General features: G+C 38.3%; 1 protein-coding gene across 11 annotated transcripts in view; it reads right to left on the bottom strand.

The window, feature by feature from the left end:
• The window catches only part of CHRM3 (cholinergic receptor muscarinic 3), a 524,789-nt gene that overhangs the window by 401,504 nt on the left and 98,327 nt on the right, over positions 1-24,958 (bottom strand). For 9 of the 11 annotated variants that reach the window (XR_010134437.1, XM_019032097.4, XM_055379887.2 and 6 more), the window contains one exon: positions 16,226-16,324. The exons of the other annotated variants lie outside the window; for them this stretch is intronic. The gene's annotated coding sequence lies outside the window, so the exon portion shown is untranslated. The remainder of the gene's footprint in view (positions 1-16,225; positions 16,325-24,958) is intronic. 11 annotated transcript variants of the gene reach the window in all.

Raw genomic sequence — 24,958 nt, 5'->3', positions numbered from 1 at the left:
CAGTATATTTATTTGGAACAGTTGTTTCTAAATAAATTCCTGCTTCTTCTAGTCTTCCCTACTGCTTACAATTTGTGCAAAGTTATTTTATTTTTTCCAAGTTATCATCTCACAATACATAGCTGAATCATAAGCTTAAAGAATACGTAAAGAGACGAAAAACTGAAATTGAAAGACTGAGTAACGTATCCCATTTAACAACATAACTAGTCAGAGATAGATCTAGGATTAGAACAGAGCTAATTTGATATTTGATTCATGACTCACGTAATCAATAATTATATGTTGAACACCCACCATGTCAAAAGCACTTCGCTAATAAGCTCTAGGGCTGATTTCGTAAGAACGTACTCACTGGAATTATAAATAGGAGTTTATTGGTGATTATGCTTGAAGTAGAATAATAAGTGTAGAAGCTAGACTTGCATGAGTTGAGGAAGAGATTAAAGACCAAAGACATATAGTCACTGTTTAATTTAAACCATAGAAAAGATTATTACAAGTATTAAATTGCAAATAACAAAACCAAAAATAATTAAAGCATGACCAGAATAGATCTAGTGATGTAGTTCAATGAAAAACACAAAGAATTCCTTTATGGTCAAATTTGGTGCTTAAACATATTATTTACATTTTAATGAGAACTTCTGACATTCATGATAATTTGCCCAAATTCTGGAAAATACTGAAATACAGAGCTCAAGGTCCCATATTTCACTGTACAGAACCACCTAGCTTCATAATTGTTCTCCTATATTCAGCTAGTAACTATTCTTAAATGGAAAATGCATAGCCTCACCTCTTTTTTCTCTGAAGAATAACTTTGGAGAGCCAATTTAATTGTTTTATTTGCGAAATTAATTTGAATATAATTACTAGTCATTTCCAAAGACTCCAAAATTTAAAGGAGAAGCTTGTCTGGTGTCACCTTCCCTGTGAACTCTTCCTCCTTCTTCCCAGTCAGAATTAATATTTTCTGCCTCAGGCTCCATAGCTCTGTGCTTGAAATAATTACTGAATTCTGCCTTGTATTCTAATCAGTCCTATACCACAGAGATTTTCTCCAATTGTGACTTCAATTATTTAAATCTCTGATTTTCTCATAAGCACAAAGCTCACATTTTCAGAAATTTCTTTTTAAATTATAGGGATACCCTCTTGCATCCTAAGCCCCCCAACTCCAAAGCAGATTTTAACTTTTTAACTCAACAGCCTATTCTTTTAACAGTCCAGCAAGCACAGCTCTGCTTGATATACAAAAATAAATGAGACCAGTTTCCTAAATTCCATGAGTTTTAGTCTATTCACATAAACAGGGCCATAAACATATCAATGAAAATATAACACAGTAGGCACATAACCCATATGAAGGTGATATCTTTATGTTTTCATCATCTTCACTGTTATTATCAAGAATATAATCATCATCATTGTATTAGTCCATTTTCATGCTGCTGCTAAGGACATAACTGAGATGAGGCAATTTACAAAAGAAAGAAGTTTATTGGACTTACAGTTCCACGTGGGTGGGGATGGGGGACTCACAATCATGGTAGAAGGTGGAGGCATGTCTCACATGGTGGCAGACAAGAGAAGAGAGCTTGTTCAGGGAAACTCCTGTTTTTATATAACCATCAGATCTCATGAGACTTGTTCACTATCACGAGAACAGCATGGGAAAACCTGCCCCCAATGATTCAATTACCTCCCACTGTGTCCCTCCCTCCCACAACACATGGGAATTCAAGATGAGATTTGGGTAGCGGCATAGCCAAACCATATCATTCCACACCTGGCCCTTCACAAATCACATTTTGAAACCAATCATGCCTTCTGAACAGTCCCCCAAAGTCTTAACTCATTTCATCATTAACTCAAAAGTCCACAGTCCAATGTCCCATCAAAAACAAGGCAAGTCCCTTCTGCTTATGAGACTGTAAAATCAAAAGGAAGTTAGTTACTTCCTAGAAACAATGGGGACACAGGCATTGGGTAAATACAACCATTCCAAATGGGAGAAATTGGCCAAATCAAAGGGGGTACAGGCCCCAAGCAAGTCCAAAATCAAACAGGGCAGTTTAATCTTAAAACTCCAAAATGACCTCCTTTGACTCCATGTCTCACATCTGGGTCATGCTGATGCAAGACGTGGGTTCCCATGGTCTTGGGCAGCTCTGTCCCTGTGGATTTGCAAGGTATAGCCCCCTCCTGGCTGCTTTCATGGGCTGGCATTGAGTGTCTGCGGCTTTTATAGGTGCTTGGGGCAAGTTGTCTGTAGTTCTACCACTCTGGGTTCTGGAGGATGATGGCCCCCTTCTTACAGCTCCACTAGGCAGTGCCCCAGTAGGGACTCTGTGTGGGGGCTCTGACCCCATATTTCACTTCTGCACTGCCCTAGCAGAAGTTGTCCATGAGGGCACCACCCCTGCAGTAAACTTCTGCCTGGGCATCCAGGCATTTCCATACATTCTCTGAACCCTACGCAGAAGTTCCCAAACCTCCATTATTGACTTCCATGCACACACAGGCTCAACACCACATGGAAGCTGTCAAGACTTAGGGCTTCTACCCTCTAAAATAACAGCCTGAGCTGTACGTTGGCTCTTTTAGCCATGGCTCGAGTGGCTAGAACACAGGATACCAAGTCCCTAGGCTGCAAAGAGCAGGCCCAGCCCATGAAACCATCTTTTCCTCCTATGCCTCTGGGCTTGTGATGGGAGGGCCTGCTGTAAAGACCTCTGACAATCCCCGGAGACATTTTCCCCATTGTCTTGAGGATTAACATTCAACTCCTCATTACTTATGCAAATTTCTGGAGCTGGCTTGAATTTCTCCTCAGAAAATGGGATTTTTTTTCTATCTCATTGCCAGGCTGCAGATTTTCCAAACTTTTATGCTCTGTTTCTTCTATAAAACTGAATGCCTTTAACAGCACCCAAGTCACCTCTTGAATTCTTTGCTGCTTAGAAATGTCTTCCACCAGATACCTTACATACCTCTCAAGTTCAAAGTTCCACAAATCTCTAGGATGGGGAAAAATGCCGCCAATCTCTTTGCCAAAACATAACAAGAGTCACCTTTGCTCTAGCTGCTAAGAAGTTCCTCATCTCCATCTGAGACCAACTCAGCCTGGACCTTATTGTCTTATACTGCTATCAGCATTTTGGGCAAAACCATTCAACAAGTCTCTAGGAAGTTCCAAACTTTCCCACAATTTTCTGTCTTCTTCTGAGCCCTCCAAACTCTTACAACATCTGCCTGTTACCCAGTTCCAAAGTAACTTCCATATTTTTGAGTATGTACAACAGCGCCCCACTCTACTGGTACCAATTTACTGTATTGGTCCATTTTGATGCAGTTGATAAAGACACATCTGAGACTGGGCCATTTACAAAAGAAAAAGGTTTATTGGACTTACAGTTCCAAGTTGGTGGGGAAAGAATCACAGTCATGGCAGAAGGTGAAAGGCATGTCTCACATGGCAGCAGACAAGAGAAGAGAGCTTGTGCAGGGAAACTTCTGTTTTTATGTAACCATCAGATCTGATGAGATTTACTCACTATCACAAGAACAGCATGGGAAAGACCTGCCCCAGTGATTCAATTACCTCCCACCAGGTCCCCCTCACAACATGTGGGAATTCAAGATGAGATTTGGGTGGGGACAAAGCCAAACCATATCAATCATCATCATCATCATCATCATCATCATCATCATCGTCATCATCATCATCATCATCATCATCATCCCAGGAAACAGTTAGTGAACAATATGTCTCAAGCATTCCTCTACACCTTAATTCCACTCAGTTCTCACAGCTCTAAGAGGCAAGTACTTATATGAGCCCTAATTTTAAAGCTGAAGAAGCAAAAGGCAAAGAAATCAGTAATTTTCTCAAAATACAGAGCTGATAAAGAGTTTTTAGTTCTTATTAAACTGTTATTTTTTTCCATAAGTTATTGAGGTACAGGTGGTATGTGGTTACATGAGTAAGTTCTTTAGTGGTTATTTCTGAGATTTTGGTGTACCCATCACCCAAACAGTATACACTGCACCATATTTGTAGTCTTTTATCCCTTGCCCCTTTCCCACCCTTCCCCCCAAGTCCCCAAAGTCCATTGTATCATTCTTATGCCTTTGCATCCTCATAGCTTAGCTCCTACATATGAGTGAGAACATATGATGTTTGGTTTTCCATTCCTGAGTTACTTCACTTAGAATAATAGTCTCCAATCTCATCCAGGTCACTGCAAATGCTGTTAATTCATTCCTTTTTATGGCTGAGTAGTATTGCAACATATAAATATACCATAGTTTCTTTATACACTCATTGATTGATGGGCATTTGGGTTGGTCCCACAATTTTGCAGTTGCAAATTGTGCTGCTATAAACATGTGTGCAAGTATCTCTTTCATATTATGACTTCTTTTTTCTCTGGATAGTTACCCACTAGTGGGATTGCTGGATCAAATGAGAGTTCTACTTGTAGTTCTTTAAGAAATCTCCACACTATTTTCCATAGTGGTTGTACTAGTTTACATTCCCACCAGCAGTGTAGAAGTATTCCCTGTTCACCACATCCATGCCAACATCTACTGTTTTTTGATTTTTTGATTATGGCCATTCTTGCAGGAGTAGGGTGGTATCATATTGTGGTTTTGATTTGCAGTTCCTTGATCTTAGTGATGTTGAGTATTTTTTCATGTTTGTTGGTCATCTGTATATCTTGTTTTGAGAATTGCCTATGCATGTCCTCAGCCCCCTTTTTTATGGGATTGTTTGTTTTTTTGTTTTTCTCTTACTGATTTGTTTGAGTTTGTTGTAGATTCTGGATATTAGTCCTTTGTCAGATGTATAGATTACAAAGATTTTCTCCCACACTGTGGATTGTCTGTTTACTCTGCTGTAAAAAAAGCTGTTTTACACAGCTTTTGCTGTGCAAAAGCTCTTCAGTTTAATTAAGTCCCAAATATTTTTTGTTTTTATTGAATTTGCTTTTGGGTTCTTGGCCATAAAATCCTTGCCTAAGCCAATGTCTAGAAGGATTTTTCTAATGTTATCTTCTAGAACTTGTATAGTTTCAGGTATTAGATTTAAGTACTTAATCCATTTTGAGTTGATTTTTTATAAGGCCAGAGATGAGGATCCAGTTTCATTCTCCTACATGTGGCTAGCCAATTATCCCAGCAGCATTTGTTGAAAAGGGGGTCCTTTCCCCCAATTTATGTTTTTGTTTGCTTTGTCAAAGATCAGTTGGCTGCAAGTGTTTGGGTTCATTTCTGGGTTCTCTATTCTGTTCCTTTGGTCTATGTGCCTATTTTTATACCAGTATGATGCTGTTTTGTTGACTATGGCCTTATAGTATAGTTTGAAATCAGGTAGTGTGATGTCTCCAGATTTGTTCTTTTTGCTTAGTATTGCTTTGGCTATGCAGGCCTTTTGTTTTGTTTCATATTATTTTTAGAATTTTTTTTCTAATTCTGTGAAGAATGATGGTGGTATTTTGAAGGGGATTGCATTGAACTTGTAGACTGCTTTTGGCAGTATGGTTGCTTTCACAATATTGATTCCAGCCATCCATAAGCATGGAATGTGTTTCCATTTGTGTCATCTATGATTTCTTTCAGCAGTGTTTTGTAGCTTTCCTTGTAGAGGTCTTTCACCTCCTTGGTTAGGTATATTCCTAAGTATTTTATTTTATTTTTTGCAGCTTTTGTAAAAGGGGTTGAGTTCTTGATTTGACTCTCTGCTTGGTTGCTGTTGATGTATAGAAGAGCTACTGATTTGTGTACATTAATCTTGTATTCAGAAACTTTGCCAAGTTCTTTTATCCGTTCTAGGATCTTTCTGGAGGAGTCTTTAGGGTTTTCAAGGTAAATAATCATATCATCAACAAACAGTGACAGTTTGACTTCCTCTTTACCATTTTGGATGCCCTTTATTTCTTTCTCTTGTCTGATTGCTCTGGCTAGGACTTTCAGTACTATGTTGAAGAGGAGTGGTGAGAGTGGGCATCCTTGTCTTGTTCCAGTTTTCAGAGGGAATGCTTTCAACTTTTTCCCATTCAGTATTATGTTGGCTGTGGGTTTGTCATAGATGGCTTTTATTACATTGAGGTATATCCCTTGTATGCTGATTTTGCTGAGAGTTTTAATCATAAAGGGATGCTGGATTTCGTCAAATGCTTTTTCTGCAACTATTGAGATGATCATGTGATTTTTGTTTTTAATTCTGTTTATATGGTGTATCACATTTATTGACTTGTGTATGTTAAACCCACTTGATCATGGTGGATTATCTTTTAGATATGCTATTGGATTTGGTTAGTTAGTATTTTGTTAAGGATTTTAGCATCTACATTCATCAAGGTTATCGGTCTGTAGTTTTCTTTTTTGGTTATGTTCTTTCTTGGTTTTGGTATTAGGGTGATACTGGCTTCATAGAATGAATTAGCGAGGGTTCCTTCTTTCTCTGCCTTGTGGAATAGTGTCAAAAGGATTGGTACCAATTCTTCTTTGAATGTGTGGTAGAATTCTGCAGTGAATCCATCTGGTCCTGGACTTTTTTTTTGTTGCTAATTTTTAAATTACCATTTCAATCTCACTGCTTGTTATTGGTCTGTTCAGAGTATCTAATTCTTCCTGAATTAAGCTAGGAGGGTTGTATTTTTCCAGGAATTTATCCATCTCCTCTAGGTTTTCTGGTTTATGTGCGTAAAGTTGTTCATAGTAGCCTTGATTGATCCTTTGTACTTCTGTGGTGTCGGTTGTAATATTTCCTGTTTCATTTCTTAACAAAGTTATTTTGATTTTCTCTCTTGTTTTGTTGGTTAATCTTGATAATCGTCTATCAATTTTATTTATCTTTTCAAAGAATCAGCATTTTGTTTCATGTATCTTTTGTATTTTTCTTGTTTGCTTGTTTCAGTTTCATTTAGTTCTGCTCTGATCTTGGTTATTTCCTTTCTTCTGCTGGGTTTGGGTTTGGTTTGTTCTTGTTTCTATAGTTACCTGAGGTGTGTCCTTAGAATGTCAGTTCATGCTCTGTCAGTCTTTCTGAAGTAAGCATTTAGGGTTGTGAACTTTCCTCTTAGCACCACCTTTGCTGTATCTCAGAGGTTTTGATAGGTTGTGTCATTACTGTCGTTCAGTTCAAAGAATTTTTTTTTTTTTTTTGAGACAGAGTCTTGCTCTGTCACCCAGGCTGGAGTGCAGCGGCACGATCTCAGCTCACTGCAAGCTCCACCTCCTGGGTTCACACCATTCTGCCTCAGCCTCCTGACTAGCTGGGACTACAGGCACCCACCACCACACCCGGCTAATTTTTTTTGTATTTTTTAGTAGAGACAGGGTTTCACTGTGTTAGCCAGAATGGTCTTGGTCTCCTGACCTCGTGATCTGCCCACCTCAGCCTCCCAAAGTGCTGAGATTACAGGTGTGAGCCACCACGCCCAGCCCACTTGAAAGAATTTTTTAATTTCCATCTTGATTTTGGTTTTGACCCAATGCTCATTCAGAAGCAGGTTAATTTCCATATATTTGCATTGTTTTGAAAGTTCCTTTTGGAGTTGATTTCCAGTTTTATTCCACTGTGGTCTGAGAGAATGCTTGATATAATTTCAATTTTCTTAGATTTATTGAGGCTAGTTTTATAGCCTATCATATGGTCTATCTTTAGGAAAGTTCCATGTGCTGTTGAACAGAATGTGTATTCTGCAGTCGTTGGATAAAATGTTCTGTATGTATCTGTTAAGTCCATTTGTTCAAGCTATAGTTTAAATCCATTGTTTCTTTGTTGACTTTCTGTCTTAATGACCTGTCTAGGGCTGTCAGTGGAGTATTGAAGTCCCCCACTATTACTGTGTTGCTGTGCATTTCATTTCTTAAGTCTATCAGTAATTGTTTTATAAATTTGAGAGCTCCAGTGTTAGGTGCACATATGTTTAGGATGGCGATATTTGCCTGTTGCACAAGGTCTTTTACCATTATATAATGTACCTCTTTGTCTCTTTTAACTGCTGTTACTTTAACATTTGTTTTGTCTGAAATAAGAATAGCTACCCCTGCCCGCTTTTCGTGTCCATTTGCATGAAATGCCTTGTGCACCCTTTTACTTTAAGTTTCTGCTAGTCCTTATGTGTTAGGTGAATCTCCTAAAGGCAGCAGATGGTTGGTGAGTTCTTGTCCATTCTGTGTTTCTGTATCTTTTAAGTGAAGCATTTAGGCCACTTACATTCAAGGTTAGTACTGAAATGTGATGTACTGTTGCATTTGTCATGCTTTTTGCTGTCTGTGTACTTTGTTGTTGTTGTTGTTGTTTGTGTTTTTTTTTTCTTTTTAACATGTATTTTTGTTTTATAGGTTCTGTGTCATTTATGCTTTTTTTTCGGGATTTAATTACTTTATTTTTTTTAATTATACTTTAAGTTTTAGGGTACATGTGCACAATGTGCCGGTTTGTTACATATGTATACATGTACCATGTTGGTGTGCTGCACCCATTAACTCATCATTTAACATTAGGTATATCTCCAAATGCTATCCCTCCCCCATCCCCCCACCCCATAACAGGCCCCGGTATGTGATGTTCCCTTTCCTGTGTCCAAGTCTTCTCATTGTTCAATTCCCACCTATGAGTGAGAACATGCGGTGTTTGGTTTTTTGTCCTTGCAATAGTTTGCTGAGAATGATAGTTTCCAACTTCATCCATGTCCCTGCAAAGGACATGAACTCATCCTTTTTATGGCTGTATAGTATTCCATGGTGTATATGTGCCACATTTTCTTAATCCAATCTATCGTTGTTGGACATTTGGGTTGGTTCCAAGTCTTTGCTATTGTGAATAGTGCTGCAATAAACATACGTGTTGCAGAAAAGGCCTTTGACAAAATTCAACAACCCTTCATGCTAAAAACTCTCAATAAATTAGGTATTGATGGGATGTATCTCAAAATAATAAAAGCTATCTATGACAAACCCACAGCCATTTATGCTTTAAAGAGGTTCCATTTTGATATGTTTCCAGGATTTGTTTCAAGATTTAGAGCTCCTTTTAGCAGTTCTTGCAGTGGTGGCTTGACAGTCACAAATTCTCTCAGCACTGGTTTGTCTGAAAAAGACTGTATCTTTCCTTCATATATGATGATTAGTTTTGCTGGATAGAAAATTCTTGGCTGATAATTGTTTTGTTCGAGGAGGCTGAAGATAGGGCCCCAATCCCTTCTAGCTTGTAGGGTTTCTGCTGATAAATCTGCTGTTAATCTGATAGGTTTTCCTTTATTTTCCTTTATAGGTTACCTGGTGCTTCTGTTTCACAGCTCTTAACATGCTTTCCTTCATCTTAACTTTGGATAACCTGATGACAATGTGCCTAAGTGAAGATCCTTTTGCGGCTTTCTACCTCCTGATGGTCGTGGTGGTGGCACCGAGTTCAAGAAGAGCACATGGGATGAGAAACATTGTTGAATCTCTCTTTAGAAAATATAATCTTTTACTGAGCCTTGAACAATCAAGTGCCAGTCAACCTTTCCAAGTTTAACTCCAACCTCCAAGCTATTTAAAACTACTTCTTGTAATCTTGCTTATCTCAACAGTCTTTTCTTTGCCTAACATACGGTAAGTGTTCAATATGTGCTTACTGAATTAATAAGGTCATAAACAGCTCCTCCCTCTGCCTGAAATATCTTTTTACACCTATTTTCAAATACTATCCCTGTGAAAGCCCAGTTCTGACCCTCCTGTTGGAAATATTCTCCCAGGCTGAATAACATTCCTTTCTCTGTACCTCCTTAAAGGCATGAAATAGCACCGAATGATCTCCTAAATCCAGAAGCCAAATCCCTTCTAAATCATGAAATCGTCAGAAGTAACCTATCAAGTTGAAGAAATTCACCTTTTATTTCTAGTAACTTACCAATACGCACTTCTACCTTTCAAAACTGAAAGATACCAGCCTTGAATGAAATTCAATTCAAACAGTTCTCAAGCATCTTCCACATTGCTCAACACTAACAAGATTATAAAAATTAAGGTTCCTGACTGCAAGAGTCTTTAATTTACTAGGAAAGGAGGACCTACATATAAGGAAGCATGCTAAATAAAAAGGAAGCATGCTAAATAAAACAGTTATAGCATACTATAAAGGAGGTGAAGATCAAACAAAGTAGGTCAGATGTATAACTGCATAGTAACTTGCAAATGCCCAGAATCTAGTACTCATTTATTAAAGTTTTATTAGCTAACTGTTCCATAAAAGAATAAGGGAGTAATGATACATTTTAAACAAAAGTCTTAAAAATTAATTTACACACAAAAGTATATCAGGCTTTGCCAGACACCTACATTCCAGTTCATGATATTAAGGTAATGTCCATTACAGCACTGATGAACAATTTATTAATCAGTAAGAGAGAGAGTTTTCTGCTAAGCTCTCAGAAAGTCTATACTTAATGGTTTATGTTTCCCTATTTTGCTTATTAATAAAGCAAAGTTGTGGTCTTCTGTAGATCCAACTGCCCTTTAGAATGCTTAGATTACACACACACACAAAAAGATGTAGGATTCATTATCCAGAAATTTAATTTTATTGAAATCAAATTTACTTTTTATGAAATAAACCATTTTTGCAAGTTATTTTTGCAATTACTAGGTTACTTTAAAAATAAATACAGTGATCATAAAACCCAAGAGTGCATGTGAGTAACACTCATATTCAATATGGTAGGTATTTTAAAACCTCTCAATCATAGACATCTTTACAAATTGAATTATTATTCACAGTAACAACTTGCAAGATTTTGTTTTAGTTCCACCAGGAAAATGCCTTGATATGTACTTATATATGATTAACAAAAAGTTGAATAAAGCAAATATATAATTCCTAAAATTGGTAATGCTCAATATCTGTCTTTGACTGTCAGTTCCCACTACTAGGACCTCAATGTGGCTCCATTTGCAGCTCTAGGGCTGATATTCAGTTGTCATACATGGGTCTAGCCATAGCAACTGGTAAATTATTGTTAGTAAGTTACTGTTATTATTATTTTAAGGGTTTATATTGGTTAATAAATAGCTGCTGATTTGCTCAGGTTTCATAATTGTTCTCTTGCTGCCCAGGTGCCCTGGTTCATATGCTGAGACACTGTATAACTTTCCCCCTGGAGATCTAATGAGTGACACGGCAGATCCCTGCCCCCTAGCCATGTCCACTCCAATTTGTTGCTGCCTGTACTGTCTTAATTGTTTTAAATAATTTTCACATCACCCATACTCAGTTTCTCCTTCTGATCTTCTCAAAGTATTGGCAATGGCCTCATTCCTTACCAGGTTTCACCACTGTCAGTCTGCCCTGGCTTTATACTTCATTTTACCTCTCTTTTATCACCTCTGTGAAATAGAGAGGAGGCAGGAAAGAAACGAAAGCATAAAAAGTGAGTACAGATCTCTCAACCTTTCGTTATTCTTTCAAGAGAGTAACCTGCAGATAAGGAAAGGAAGACCTTGGAAAAGATAGTATGATCTACTTCTACTTCATCCAAGTAACGTACTGGGGAAACAGATTGCTTATGAGCCAGCAAAAGAGTGAGAACATGAAAGAAGCACAAAGAAAGACATGAAACCAACATCCTCAGTGTGGTATGGGGCTCAGTGACCCCCAATCTCTGGTGCTGTGCTGCCCCGTCACCCTCTGCCATTATTACTCTTCATGAAAAATTGCTTACTAATGTACTTAATTGATTTACTTTTTCTTTCCAAAGCCAATTAAGCTTGAATGAATATTAATCAATCTTTTTACAGTCTCTGAAGAGCACTGAATAAAATGAACAGTAATTTCAAAATCAGGATGTGGGGTGCCTAACCCAAATGATAAAAAGAAAGGCCATGCTAATCCTTACCATCCACCAGCAACGATCTTCCAAAAATGCTGTCCCTCTTTGGCATTCCTTAAAATAACATGTCTCTCTAAATTTACTCTCCAGAAACATAGTTCTGGTTACTATTTTCAATAGATCCTACTTGGGAATATCAATGCAACTGTATTTTCTGGGTCTGTCTAGTTAATTTACCATGCATCCAGCCTAAAATACCTCTTACTATAAGCATAAGAGGTTTAGTTTAGCATCTGTGTATGCATATACACATAGGAGGACTGGCTGGGAAAGTGAGATTTCCAAAGGCAATTGTTGAGGTAGGGAAATGCATTTGGTAGCAGCTCTCCTCAGCAGAGAACATCATACATGCAACCAAACAGGACCCTGACTGCAGAAAGTTAAAAACAACAAAATTCTTTTTAAAAACCTTCAGACTGTATACATATGGTATACACATTAAACTTGTATAAAGTTACATTCAAAATATATCATCCATGTTGGAGAAGTACAAGATATGAGTACAAGAAATTGCCTAAGATTAGTTCCTGGTAAAATCTGGAGATGAATGAGACAAAGGTTGTCATTGGAGATACAACCGTATAATATATATAATTATACACACACACACACACACACACACACACACACACACACACTAGAATTACTAGCATACACTAGATATTTCCTGTATAAATAGGTAGATGATAGATATTATATCAGTTATTGTACAATTATCTTCTTCAGTCTTTAAAATAATCTGCAAGATAGATATTATATATATTTAACAAATGAAGAAACTTGGGATTACATAGATTAAATAAACTCATAAAACTGGCAAGTATAGGAGTGGAATTTTACAGAGGCGATTGGTTTAGCCTCTCCAAATCTTGATTTTTTGCATGTAAAATGGGGTTCATAATATCCATCCAGTGGCCAGTTCCTGCCAGACTATACTCAGATGATACCATTATGCCATTTTTATCTGGTTTGCCCCTCAATCATTTCTGCATCTATATGTTCAAGAAAAAAAGAAATAAATAGAGAGACATCAGCCAATAAGGAGTGGTAAAAGTATTATTTTAGATAAACCAATGAAAGAGACTGATTGTCCTCAGGTTTCAACATAGCACAGACTTAAGCTTTAGATACCAGGAACAGAGAAGTTGCTACAGAATTCCTGGTCCCTCTGGCCTCCCAGTGACAGTAGGTATGCTTTCTACCCCTTTGCCCCTGTAATTCTAGTTACTTTATAGGCTGCTAAAAGTAGGGAGAAGGAAATACGAAATGAATTCTAGAAGAGAGTATGCTTGCCTTTGAATAGAAGAAAGAAAATCAAGATGGGGTGTGCAGGAATGAACAATAACAGTAATAATAACTAATATATATTGAGTGCTTACTAAACACTGGAAACTATAGGGATTTGATGATTTCTTCCTCACAATAGCAATTGTTATTACCATCCCCATTCTATAGGGGGAAAGCGAAGCTGACTGTTTTAAGTAACTAGGGTGAGATCTCACAGCTGGTGAGGAGCAGGACCCTGTTCAAAGAGAGGAAGGCTGGCTCTCAAATATGAACTACCTGTGCTTAAGCCACACCCAATCTCCATTCCACTGTAACTTCAGAGAGCATAAATCCCACTGCAGTATAGGTCAGAAGAAGTAAACAGAAGCATTTTAGGGCTTAAACTGAGAGAGTGGCTCAAAGAAGAGGTAGCTGAATTTGCACTTGAAGGAGTGGAGGGAAGGACTGTAGGCTAAAAGGAAAGCTAATTAGAGGGAAGATAGATAAAGCAAGAGGTCCACATGCCAGCCTGCTCTTTTGACATTGGCTTTTTGCCTAACAGTTGGTGCTTTAATGTGGGGAAGACCCAAATGCCTACATGTATTTCAATGACCTCAATTCTAAGGATATTGGTGTGACCCTCCTTTTTGTGGGTTTCACAACTGATGGAAACAATTACAATATTTGAAGCAACCAAACACTTGAACCCTGTACCCAATATGTGAATTTTGAAAAGTTGTAAGCATAGAGTTCAAGAATTTCATTTTCCATTGGAATAAAAGCTGGGATATGAGGAAGGGACTGTCTTAGTACAGCCAGAAATGTACAACAGAGTGCTGAAAAATGTTAAAGAATTCTTCAATACAAGGATGACTGGAAAGGAAGACCCAAAGGAACCAGGTCAAATATATCATCTTTTTCTTATGGAAGAATGATTCTCCAGAGGGAGAAAGAGATGAAGTATATACACCATGGAATACTATGCAGCCATAAAAAGGAATGAGGTCATGTCCTTTTCAGGCACATGGATGAAGCTGGAAGCCATTATCCTCAGCAAACTAGTGCAGGAACAGAAAACCAAACACACATGTTCTCACTTGTAAGTGGGAGCTGAACAATGAGAATACATGGACACAGGGAGGGGAACATCACACACTGGGGCCTATCAGAGAAGGCCGGGTTGGGGAGAGCATTAGGGAAAAGAACTAATGCATGCTGGGCTTAATACCTAGATGATGGGTTGATAGGTGCAGCAAACCACCAGGGCATATATTCAACTATGCAATAGACCTGCACATCTTGCACATGTATTCTGGAACATAAAAAATAAATAAAAAATAAAAGCAAGCTGTGTGTAAAAAAAAAGTCTGAACTATATACACATTTTTGCTAAGTCGTTTAGGTGTAGGTGTTTTTTATGTACGTATCTTCACACATATATTCAATATTAAGTTGTCTACTGAAGTGCACATAGTGCGGATTTGAGGTAGGAGATTGGTAGGACTTGTTTTTTGGTCACAACCCTGCTGACCAAAACAGGATTTAGTCCCTAGGCAATGAAGTGAAGAAATCAAATTGGCAGGAACCAGCAGATGGCAATGAAAGCCATCCCTAGCTGCTCTCATTGCTCTTTAGCATAAAACATTCCCACTAGCATCATGGCAGTTTACAAATACCATAGCAACAACCAGGAAGTTATCACCCCATTCCACAGCCATGACCCAGAAGTTGCCACTTCTTTCCTAGAAAGTTCTAAATAATGCATCCCTCAATTTGAATTAACCTGCCTTTGAATTTACATGTAATTAAAAATGAATAGAAGTAAGTATAAATACAGTTGCCAAGAGCCCATACATTACCAAATCTGGGCACATTGCCTGTGAGTTAGCCCTGTTCTGCAAGGAGTAGTAATGTTCAATAAAAGATTGCTGTCTCATATTACTGGCTCACCCTTGAATTCTTTCCTGGTGAATTCTTTCCTGTGTAAAGCCAAGAACCCTCCTGGGCTAAGCCCCAATTTTGAGACCTGCCTTTCCTGCATCAGGTTCAACTGGGCAGAAGTATAGTTTTATCATCTGTATATAGTTTGTATTTAAGAACTATTGGGCATTAATAAAAAGCAGTGCTTTGACAAGCTGCCTTCAACTGAGCATCAATAATGCCTAGGGTCTGAATTCTCAGTCTTCTTTATATGTAGTTCCAAGTAGGGGATTTTAATTTTCTGCTCAGTAAGAGCCTACTAATTAAACACAAAACTCTTGCTTTTATCAGCCTTACTGCTTTTGAGATCCCTATTGTGTGCTTGGCAGCCTATGCAATATGTTTTAATACTATTATTTTTAAAAAGTTTTCAAGAAACAATATAAATAAATGTTCATCTCATAAATATGTGATAAGAACATCTTCCCACAATTAATTTAGCAAAGATATTTTTAGTAAAGGATGTATAATTTTTTAGAAAAATTCATCTGATAGAGTTTTGATAAAAAGTGGCAACCTGCCAAGTGAAGCCTGGTCTATTGTGTCTAGTTTAGCAACAAAACACACAGTTGTTCTAATAGGAACCTAGGATCTTCCAGATAGATCCTGGAGACCTGCCTGAGAACAGTTATTGGTCAACCTGTGTGAATCTACATAGAAGGTACTAATATATCAGCAATGAATAACTTCACCAATTGTATATTTCTAGTATTTAATCATATTAAAAGAAACAATTCCTCAAAGCGTTTTGCTTTTAATATTAGTTTTTTCCTTGCAAAAATCTTTCTCTTACTGGAAAAATACTAAATCTGTGGCCTAACTTCAGTTCAGCTACAGTCTTAAGCTGTGCAAGTTTATTGATGTTTTTGAATCTCAGTTACTTCACCTGTAAATGGAGGAACTTGCAATGCTAAGCTGTCAGGATTATTACATTTCTTAAGCAGTATAATATTGAAGTTTTAGTCTTCTCAGATGAATTTTGGACAAATGAAGAGTTAGACAAAAGAATCAGCCTATGAAAGCCTTGAACACTCTGAGTACTGATGAAAATTGGCCTGGAGAATGGGTACACGGAGATTGATTTCACTTACCTTGTTGCAGGCAGCAATGGACTGGGTAGGTTCCCTCTGCCAGGGCAATGGTTTACACCTAAGTTCAGAGCCTGGCTCAAAGCAGCAAAGTCCTTCTTTCTGCAGACAGAGAAAAAAGACGGTCCCTCAGCAGAGCATGCAAGGTTATTCTGCTCACATTTCTTATCAGCTGAGTTCGTCCTCAGCTGAGTGTCTGGGAAGAGTGAGAGAGTACAGTAAGGCCAGGAATGTTGGGGTAAAAGTGTCTCCCAGGAAATCAGGAATAGGAAAAAACATTTTCCTCTGTTTCCCGCCATATCCACTAGGAGGAAGGAGGACCAGTGTTTAGATGAGTGGGTAAGTCGTATTTAGATAAAGCACACTTTTGCATGGAAGCTAAAATGTTTCCTGTGCCATGAAGGCTCTCTGTGAGCAATGAAGCATAGGTATAATAAAGATACTTCAAAGGTACCAGAAGTTGAGTTTAATATCTTACAAAATCTACCTACTATGGGAAGAAAGGGGTCATAACAGAGAACGTGGGAAAAGTTTTCAAAGGAGAAGAGCAAGAAGTTCATGAGGAAAGACAGAGCTCTCTAGGTAGGTAGGTAGGTATCTGCTGACTTTTTGGAAGTAAAGAGCAATATTGCTGGATGGCTAGAAACATATACTTAGCCAGGGCTCAAGTTCTTGTTCTGTACTTACTAGCTATGTGTGTGTGCTTCCACAAGTTATTTGACATCTTAATATCTTTGAGAGTTAGTTTCCCCATGGCCAAAATGGATCATTACACATTTTACGTCACACAGCCAACTTGTGAATTAAGTAAATTAATACACATCATACACTGGGATTAGTGTCTGGCCCATAGGAGTGTGTGAGTGTTAACTAATATTTGATGTTGTACTTGCTTCACAATAACTACTCTGAGCTCCCCTGCATGTGGCTTTCAAAACAACCCAGAAGGGTTTAGAAGGCAAAAGTAAGATTGAGTTTAAAAAGCAATAGAAACAGCACTGTTGATTGGAATGTAAATTATTACAGCCATTGCAAAAAACAGCATGGAGTTTTCTCAAAAAAACTAAAAATAGAACTACCATATGATCCAGCAATCCCACTATGGGCCGCATATCCAGAGGAAATGAAGTCAGTATGTCCGAGAGACATCTGCCCTCCTATGCTTATTGTGGCACTATTCACAATAGCCAAGATATAGAATCCACGTAATTGTCTAACAGTGCGTGAAGGGCTACAGAAAATGTGGTATATATAATGGAATACTATCTGGCCATGAAAAGGAATAAAATTCTGTCATTCATGGCAACATGGAGCTTGGAGAAGATTATGTTAAGTAAAATAAGCCAAGCACAGAGACATAAACACCACATGCTGTCATTCATATGTGGGAGCTAATAAAGTTAATCTCTTAGACCTATAGAATAGAACAGTGGTTACTGAAGGCTGGGAGGGGTAGTGGGTGGGAAGATAGCCAGAGGTTGGTTAATAGATATAAAAGTGCAGCTAGATAGGAAGAATAAGTTCTAGTGTTCTACAGCACTATAGGGTGACTATAATAAAACAATTTATTGTATATTTTTACGTAGCTAGAAGAGCACATCTGGAATGTTCTCAACACAAAGACATGATAATGTCTGATGTGATGGAAATGCTAATGTGGACGGATGGATGTGGGCATTACACATTGTATAGATGTATGGAAATATCACACTGTATCCCACTAATATATACAATTATGATGTGTGAATTAAAAACAATAATAATGGGTCAGGAGCCACAGCTCATGCCTGTAATCCCAGCACCTTGGGAGGCCAAGGGGAGAAATCACTTGAGCCCAGGAGTTTGAGACCAGCCTGGGCAACATGGCACAACCCCGTGTCAACAAAAAAATATAATAATTAGCCCAGAATGGTGGTGCACATCTGTAGTCCCAGCTACTTGGGAGGATGAAGTGGAAGTCAGCCCCGGAAGAATGAGGCTGCAGCGAGCTGTGATGGCACCACTGCACTCCAGCCTAGGTGACAGAGTGAGACCCTGTCTCAAATAAATATAAAATAAATAAATAATAAATACAAAATTAGCTGAGCTCGGTGGTACATGCCTGGGGTCCCAGCTACCCAGGTAGCTGAGGCCAAAGGATTGCTTGAGGCCAGTAGTTCCAGACTGCAATGAGCTATGATTGCGCTACTGACTGGGAGACAGAGTAAGACCCCATCTCAAAAAATAAATAGTAATAATAATAATATTAATAAAAGAAACAGAACGTATTCAATTCAAGAGATATTTACTAATCATTAGGTCTTGTGCTTGATACTGCAAGTGTAACAGTCCTTATTTCTGAGAAGCCTCTACTTCTAATAGAGACAGACCAGTGAACAGACCATTACAGAGAAGGAGGATCTCAAGGTCTCTTCCACTGAGACTTGACCTTTGTTTGCTCCTTTCACTTATTTCATAAATAAATTTAGAAACATTGTAACATGACTAGATCTTTCAGCCAAAGAACACTCTTCAGCAGTGCTTAACATATACACAACTGCCACATGTACATAAGACATTCATTTACTCCTGAAGTCATACAAATGAAAACCAGAACTGCCAACTTTGAAGTCACAACCAATCAGGAAGTGATGAAGCAGCAAAAGAAATACTACTTTTAGCTAACATTATTGAGCACTTACTATGTACTCGTACTAAACAGTATGCAACATTTGTTTATGTCCTTAAGCCTCCAAACTACCCTACGATACAATTATTTTCATATTTGCAGAGAGACTAGATAACTTGCTGAAGTTCCCACAGTGAGTAGGGGAAGAGCCAGGACCTGAATCCAGGTAGTCTATTGTTAACATCTGCTCTCTTTCGCACTACCCTCTACTGCATGGGAAGAGGTCAGAACAGATTATTTTTTCCTCCTTCTTCCCATGAGAACTGTCCATATACCTATCCAGAAACAAAGCCAGAACAATCCACCACCACTTATCAACAAAACATTTTCATCAGTTCTGGATACATGTATCAGAACATGAATATATCGTACACTAGTTCCTCGAATTTAAGAAAATGGAACAATAAAGTAAATGGCCTAATTGCAAGTTATTTTTGGTAACAATGGCCATATATGTCCCCAAGATATTCTTAAAGCCCCCCAAAATAGCAAAAAACATAAAGTATCACTAACTAATCATCTATGACTGATATAAATAGATGATCAGCTCACTGAAGGCAAAAGCTATCCTGTTCCTCTACCTAACTCATGCCTTCCACAAGATAGGTATTGAAACCTTGTTGAAAATGTGTAAAGGGTTAGATGACATTCATTACAGCTATGTAAGTGATACCAAGAATGAGAAACGAAGTTGTTCCTAACTGACCCCCAATTTTTTTTTTTTTTTTTTTTTGAGACAGTCTCCCTCTGTTGCCCAGGCTGGAGTGCAATGGCGTGATCTCAGCTCACTTGTAACCTCCGCCTCCCAGGTTCAAGCGATTCTCCTGCCTCAGCCTCCTGAGTAGCTGGGATTACAGGCATGTGTCCCCACGCCCGGCTAATTTTTATATTTTTAGTAGAGACAGGGTTTCACCATGTTGGTCAGGCTTGTTTCGAACTCCTGACCTCATGATCTGCCTGCCTTGGCCTCCCAAACTGCTGGGATTACAGGCGTGAGTCACTGCACCCAGCCCCCAAATTTTTTCTTACACAAAAAGAAAGACTTGCAATTTTTATCCTGCCTTTCTCTACCTGCAGAAGATCGAGGAGAAGTTTGAAAATCCTTATTTGTAACCAGATTTTTATTACAAAAGTAATATATAAATATAGCTGAAAATATATGGACAGATATAAATTTCAAACCTTCCCAAACGTTCTCCTAACCTATTTTCTAGAAGTAACTACTGACATTAGTTTCTTAACAATTCTTATGGAATTTTATGCATACAAAATGCCTAACAATTTATACAGGGGAAATTGTAACTTAAGTACAGTATATGCTGTACTTTCTTCCCTTTACATTGTGAAGATTGTCTTATACCTGTATCAACATCTACAAAACCATCTAATTCCTTTTTTTTTTTTTTTTTTTTTTTTGAGAAGGAGTCTCGCTCTGTCATCCAGGCTGGAGTGCAGTGGCGGGATCTCGGCTCACTGCAAGCTCTGCTTTCCAGGTTCACACCATTCTCCTGCCTCAGCCTCTCAAGTAGCTGGGACTACAGGCACCTGCCACCACGCACAGCTAATTTTTTGTATTTTTAGTAGAGACGGAGTTTCACTTTGTTAGCCAGGATGGTCTGGATTTCCTGACCTGATGATCTGCCCGCCTCAGCTTCCCAAAGTGCAGGGATTACAGGCCTATGCCACCCGCACCTGGCCCATCTAATTCCTTTTTAATTGCTTTAATTCCACAATAGAGATTTACTATAATTCAGTTGGTCCTCTATTAATGAACATTCTGGTTGTGTCCACTGTAATAATACCTTCTGTACCTCTGCTAATACATAAGTAGGAAATCATTCCAGGAGGGGAATTCGACTTTTAGGAGGAGTTAAAGGTTATGTACATTTCATAAATACTTTTAAGCATGTACGTATGTTGGTAGATTGTATATGTGGCATCTTGCATGTTAGTATGTTGGTAGGCAATTAGCCAAATGCCTACCCATGAGTTTGCACCAATTTACACTCTCACAAAGAGACTATGAGAGGACCCATTTACCAACACCCTTAGTATACTGGGCATTAACAAACTTGTTGATCGTTGCAAATCAGTGTGTCTTATTTTAATATTCATGTCTTTATTGAGTCATGTGATTGAGTTTTACATGATTACTGACTATTGCTTTAAATGTGAACTGTTTATTGCCTAATTTTCTATTGGGCAGTTTGTATTTATCTTTCTTTTAAGGATATGTTTCCTTTTTTTGTCTTTGTGTTTTTTTTTTTTGGCAAATATTACCCAAGCATATTTTTGTCATTTGACTTTGTATTTGTAGTAGCACAGCTTTTTTTCTATAAAAAGCAATACAATTTTTCCCTTAGACAGGAAGATTTATACATTTGATATGATTGAAAAAAATGATACTATCTAGGATTCATTTTCTTATTATCCTTGTAAGCACTTCAACATTTTATTGTTATCTTGATTGGAATTGCAATGTAGTCATAAAGAATTGACATTTTCACAATACCAAATCTCCCTATCTAAAAACTTGCCATTGTATTGCCAAAGATTCAGCTATTTTTTTAATCTCACAGTGAAGTCTGAAGTGTTTGGTTTTTTTACATGTTTCTGACTGAACTTCTCCTAGGTATTCTATACCTTTTGTTGCTATTGTACATGGAGGCTTTTCTCCCAAAATCTAAGTGTTAATTTCTTGTGTACCTTAAAACTACTAAAATCTGAACAACAATTTTTTAAAGTAGACCATGCACTAAATTCTACTCTGTTTTTCATTTATTTTCAAGGGGTTTTCTGGTTTACTGAAGACTATATTATCTGAAAATAATGATAATATTATACTGAATTTGAAAAACAAATAATATTTTTATTAGGGGTTTCAATGTACCTATCATGCACAAAAATCCTAAAAACAGCTTTGTCTTGTCTTACTTTAATGTCTTAAACAAGGGACTTTTCCTCCATCTATTTGAATCTACTGACTTCACAAAATTCTACCTATTTTGGCTATACTTTTCTATATCGAGTTTCATATGCGAGTGGAAGAAAGAATAGCATAAATATAACAAGAATTTAATATGTTCTGCATCAGCTTTTATTGCTTCTCTCAATAAGTTCTATCTAGAAATTGGAATTGCAATAAATGTCAAAATCTAGGAAATTCAGTGACATAGAGCAAATGGTTCTTCATATTTTCATTCAATCAGTATTACTGAATGCGAGGATATAAAGATGAATAACATTTGGCCCCATCCAGGAAATTGTCACCTTTAAGAAGGTAACCTTTCCATTACCGTATGCAGCAGTAGAGGGCAGTGCCACAGGTAATCAGACACAAAGTTTCTGGTGATGGTGATGAGGAAGCATCAGAGAGCAGAAAGTTCAGGAACACAGAGGTAGGGGAAGATATTCTAAATCAGGGGTTGGTAAACTACAGCTTATTAGCCACCTGTTTTGTAAATAAAGTTTTATTAGAACACAATCACACTCTTTCATTTACCTGGTTTGGCTACTTTCACATTACAACCACAGAGGTGAGTAGTTGCAAGAGAGGTCATATGGCCTGCAGAACCTAAAATATTTACTATTTGGTTCTTCAAATAAAGTTTGCCAATTCTGGTTCTAAATTGTGTCATGATCAAGTTCCCACAGACAGAAAAGAACTCAACATTTTCTATTGTTCTTGTGTGTATGGGCAGGCATCAGGGGATGATGGCTGAAAGTAAAAGGGACTGACACTGGATGGGGTTTGTGGTGGTATAAGTTGAGAGCTAAGAAAGAATGATCCCCTTGTCCCCAGAAGGCACTATGATAAATGAAGACCAAGCAAAGGACAGACCACAGCCAGAGTAAATCCTTGAACACTAGGCTAAACAGTTTAGGTTGCATCTGATAGCAAGAGAGATTTATAGATATTGCTAGAGGGCATGATCAATATAGAAACTGAGAATGACAAATCTGATATTCAAGCATTTGGAAAGAGAAACAGCAGGATGGGAACCCGTGTGTGGGGACGTGGCTTACAGTTTTGTTTCCCAAGCACTTTGTAAGGTGTCCAGCCTACAGTGAGCACACCAAATTTCTCTCCTGCAATGAGTAAAAACAGCAGAGCTATTGCATTAGTTCAGGAGTAAGTTAATGAGAGTACCCTAGGTAAGTGCTTGGTGGAGACAGAAAGGGAAAACTAATTTTGAGACAATTATAAAGAAACAATACAGACCGTACCTACCAATACTAAAGAATTTGAAAATAACATTACAAGGAGTATGGCAGATCACCGACTGACAGAAAACATTAGGTGGAAGAGCAGTCTTCTAGTGTTGACAGGGTACTCAGTTTAGCATTGTGGAGGTCAAGTTCTAGGAGAGAGCAAAAGGGCTCACTGAAAATTTACATCACACAGTGGCAAATACAGAGCTAGAGAGGGTTCAAGGCAAAAATCTAAGTAAGGAAATCTCACAGGTGACATAACATGTTTTGGGGAGGCAATCTTTAAGATCAGGAGATTTCAAGTGAAAACCTTTTGCCTTCTTTCTCTTAAAATAATAGGGAGCCAGGTGTGGTGGCTCATGCCTGTAATCCCACCACTTTGAAAGGCCAAGGAGGAACGCATAAGGCCCGGAGTTCAAGACTAGCCTGGGCAATATAGCGAGACCCTCATCTCTACAAACATTTAAAAAATTAGCCAGGTGGTGGTATGTGCCTGTAGCCCCAGCCACTTGGGAGGATTGCTTGAGCCTGGAAAGTTGAGGCTGCAGTGAGTCATGATTGCACCACTGTACTCCAACCTGGGTAACAGAGAAAGACCCTGTCTCAATAATAATAATAATAATATTTTGCCAATATTGTACCCTATTCATGTGTGATGCTGACAATCATAAGCTGAGTAGGGTCTCCCCTTTGGGATGGCTGGATTCCCAGTGTGCCACAGCCCCCACCGTCCCCTGATGCCTTCCCAACACTGAAGCCAAGTGTCATTTGCAATTTATCATTGAGCTGGAATTTACATTTTTCCTTAGTAGATAAATAGTTTCTGTTCCCTCATCAAGATCATAATAAATAAGAGAAATGTTCAGCAAAAATCAACTTAACTTCAAGATCTCCATAAATATAGTGATATCCTGTCTTCCTCCATCCAACAAATTTAGACTGGTGAAAGTACAGGCTCATAAAAATGTATGAACTGGAGTTTACTTATAATATTTCCTGATATATGAGAAGGTTTTATGTTATAGAGGCCTTTTTTATAAGATCCCTTTCAACTTTCCCCTTGCTTCCTCAGAGCACAGCCGCCCAAGGATAGAAGATGTACACGGTGTGTACTCTGTGCCACTGGCTCTGACATATGTCAATGTGGGATGTGAGTGCCCCTACACAATGCCCACCACTGTCCTGTTCCCATGTTTCACTTTATTTTTCAAAAATAATTTTTAGGGACAAGATTTGCTCTGTTGCCCAGACTGGAGTGCAGTGGTGCCATCATACCTCACTGCAGCCTCAAACTCCAGGGCTCAAGTGATCCTCCCACCTTAACCTCCTGAGTAGCTGGGACAAGAGTCACACACCACCACACCTAGCTGTTTCTTCCATTCTAATAACAGTGTTCTACACTGTTGGAGTTATATCCTGGTGATGTGGTTTGGATATTTTTCCCTCCAAATCTCATGTTCCAATGTAATTTCCAATGTTGGAGGTGGGGCCTGGTGGGAGGTACTTTATCATGGGGGCAGTACCCTCATGAATGGCTTATCACCATCCCCTTGGTGATGAGTGAATTCTCATTCAGTTAGTTCATGGGATACCTGGTTGTTTAAAAGAATATGGCACCTCCTCTCTCTCTTGCTCCTGCTCTCACCAAGTGGTATGCCTGCTCTCGCTTCACCTTCCATCACGATTGTGAGCTTTCTCAGGCCCTCGCCAGAAGCTGACCAGATGGTGGTGCCATGCTTGTACAGCCTGCAGAACCGTGAACGATTAAACCTCTTTTCTTTATAAATTACTCAGTCTCAGGTATTCCTTTATAGAAACACAAGAAAGAACGAATACATCCAGAGACATTTTAAAAT

This window comes from Gorilla gorilla, chromosome 1 (genome assembly GCF_029281585.2).
Source record: "Gorilla gorilla gorilla isolate KB3781 chromosome 1, NHGRI_mGorGor1-v2.1_pri, whole genome shotgun sequence".
NCBI classification, from domain to species: Eukaryota; Metazoa; Chordata; class Mammalia; order Primates; family Hominidae; genus Gorilla; species Gorilla gorilla.
This window is presented reverse-complemented; position numbering and strand designations above follow the sequence as displayed.